Raw genomic sequence first — 3,142 nt, 5'->3', positions numbered from 1 at the left:
GACAACGTTCCCTCCATGCATTGGCCCCTGGGCCGAGTTATCAAGGTTCATCCAGGCGCCGATGGTGTCATCCGGACAGCTACAGTTCAGACGGCAAAGAGCATTTTGGATCGGGGCGTCAAAAGGCTTGTTCCACTGCCAATTCAACCCGATCTCGAGAAACCCGAACAACTAGCCACCGAGACGAAATAAGATGGGAACTTCAACCACACCTCCCTAGTTTGATCGGTACCCCCTCAACGGGGGGAGAATGTTACGCCATGCGGCTTACCATAGGTCATATTCTTAACTATCGATCGCGGCACTATAATGTCGCAGACGGATCGTCGTGTCTGCCCGGCAAACAAACATTGTAGTGGCAAGCGCATGGTTCATTAAGCAGGGCGACTTCCAGAAACGTCGACTCGTGGCCCGTATTTTACCGCGCGTAAAAGAATGTGGCGCGATCCGAACGTAGTAGGGGTCGCCTTCCAGAAAAAACGAAAAAAATCGAAAGGCGTTCAGAACTTTTCGAGATGTCGAACCGTCAACACATGTGGTATGTCGCGCATTACTTATCAACCAAAACGCAGTTACATTTTTTTTGTTCCATTTATATCTTTCTAGTTAATAAGTTGTTGAAATAAACATTAATTTATTTGTGTTAATTCTGTGGAATTTCATTGAACTACCCTTATTATCATAATCAAAATAAGGGGATCGATCAGTTCGTGGCGTCGATTATTTAATCGTAACGGGAACTTACAACTCTCGTTGACGTGCTATCTCGCGATCGCGTCTCTCCGCGAACGGTCGAAACAAAATGATTCACTAAAAACTGTCCTGAATTCCTAAGATTTTATTTACCGCAAAACTGACAAAGTGTTTATTTAAAAAATGAGGTTGAAGGTAGTCCTTTTCTTTCATTTCATTCATTTTCATTTTCTTTCTTAAGTATGGCTAACACAATATCTAATCAATTAAAATTTTATATTTTCACGTGAAAAGTTTCTTTAGCTAATTATTATCAACATGATGACTAACTCTTACGGATTAATACGTGTCTGTAGGGCAATCCGGTGGACTTGATCGGCTTTTTACTTCGAAAGTTGAGTAATCGGTGTCGCTTTCTTACGCATCTTTGAACTGTATAAATGTTTTAAAATTGTTGGATCCAGAATGTACCACACCGGACAATCAAGAAGGCAGGTGCCTTGACTACAGAAAATGTAAACCTCTGCAAGAAACAGTAAACCTCGGCAGATACAGTACCGTACAGCCACCGATTTTTATAGACGATCAGTGTGCAGATACCAGGGCAATGTTACGATCGTTTGCTGTCCGAACGATCCAAACAAAGAGAAGAGAGAAATTTTAATCAAAACTGTGTATAAGTATAAGGCTTTGCGACCACCATACTGTGGTTTTAGCAACGTCTCTCATACCAGGGTGGTCGATGGTAAACCAGCTGAACTTGGTACGTTTCATGTCTTTCCTTCCGATCTAATAATAAGCCATTTACTGCAAAGAATGAACTTTAAAGGCATTAAACAGCACATCAATGTACATTTCAATTAGACTAAATAATAATGCTATGATTTTATCGGTAGTAACTTTACTTATTAACTTGAATTATTTCTTTCTTTTACTTCATGTTAGAAAGAGTATCTTTTTGCTTGAAATAAAAAATTGATATAGGAGTAATAATATGGATAGAGATCAAAAACTGTTAGGGCAGAAATTACACGTTTGAACTTTATAATTCAGTATAGTTCAAATAGAAATTATATAGAATTATTTAATAATTTGTATTCCACTGGAATAAAAATTTAATTTCTGTCTTTATCAAATCTCTATTTCAGAGTATTTGTACGTACGTACTTATCGTCTGCTGTATGATCGAATATCGAATAGGTAATAATCGTTGTTACTCGTTATGTGAGAAAAAATTATGTATATTCACAACTATGACTATTGCATTTTAGGCGCTTGGCCATGGATCGCTGCATTAGGTTTTCGTAATCCCTGAAACCCAGACAAACCACTATGGAAGTACGGAGGTTCCCTGATATCGGCTAGGCATGTTTTGACCACAGCACATTGTGCACATATGGATGGAATAGAAAACATACACAATCATAATATTGCCATTCTTAGATTGGTGGAGGAGGTGCCATTTTCGAGTAAGTCCTCAAATATATATATATATATATATATGCTATTGAGTATTACTGAAGTATCATATCCTGAAATTTCTTACTGTACACATATATTGTGTCATAAAGCGTGTACAATTCTTTCTCATACTTTTGGTCATTCGTTTCCTGCATTTTCATTTATTTTTTTATTTTGCAGGGTACGTATATCCCATTTGTACGAAAGAGCCCCTACGAAAGAGCAACTACGTCGGCTATAACCCCCTTGTTGCTGGATGGGGAGCATTAAGATATAGTAAGTGATATCAATTTTGTAATAAAATTAAACAGTTCCAGTCTTAAACATCTTTCTTATTTTCTTCGTAGGACGACCACGACGTAATGCATTAATGGAAGTACAAATGCCAGTGATTAAGAACGCCGAATGCAAAATAGCTTATTCCAAATTTCCTAATGCACCTGATATCACTGATGGTATAATATGCGCCGAACATGCTCAGGGTGGAGAGGATACTTCTACGGTAATTAAGTTACAGAGTTACTACAAACTATACGGTATCTGAAGACACGTCAATTCGAATTAACATCAAATCGACGTCTTAAACATTAAAAATAATAGATAAACACAATTTAATAGTTTTGCCCACTGCTCACACCTCGTTATGGTATTTAATCTAATTTCCTTCTAATCTTAGTTTTGCTCAAAATACATATAACATGTACGTTATAAATTGGAGTATTTCCATACACAAATCAATAGAAGATTATTACTGTATATAAGTATAATTTCAATACAATTCGATCGATATATTTCAGTATCTTTGATTAAAAATTTAACGATCCTTTCAGGCTGACTGCGGCGGACCACTGCTGATACAACATGAATTAACCTCGTATTTAATAGGTATTGTGTCTTATGCTTATAAATGCGGCACAGCTGGGTATCCCAGCGTTTACACTAGGGTCACATCGTACCTTGACTTCATTCTCCAAGCGATGCAATAATA

The sequence above is a fragment of the Bombus vosnesenskii genome, unplaced genomic scaffold (assembly GCF_011952255.1).
Source record: "Bombus vosnesenskii isolate JDL3184/JDL3185 unplaced genomic scaffold, Bvos_JDL3184-5_v1.1 scf7180000013646, whole genome shotgun sequence".
Taxonomy (NCBI): Eukaryota; Metazoa; Arthropoda; class Insecta; order Hymenoptera; family Apidae; genus Bombus; species Bombus vosnesenskii.
This window is presented reverse-complemented; position numbering follows the sequence as displayed.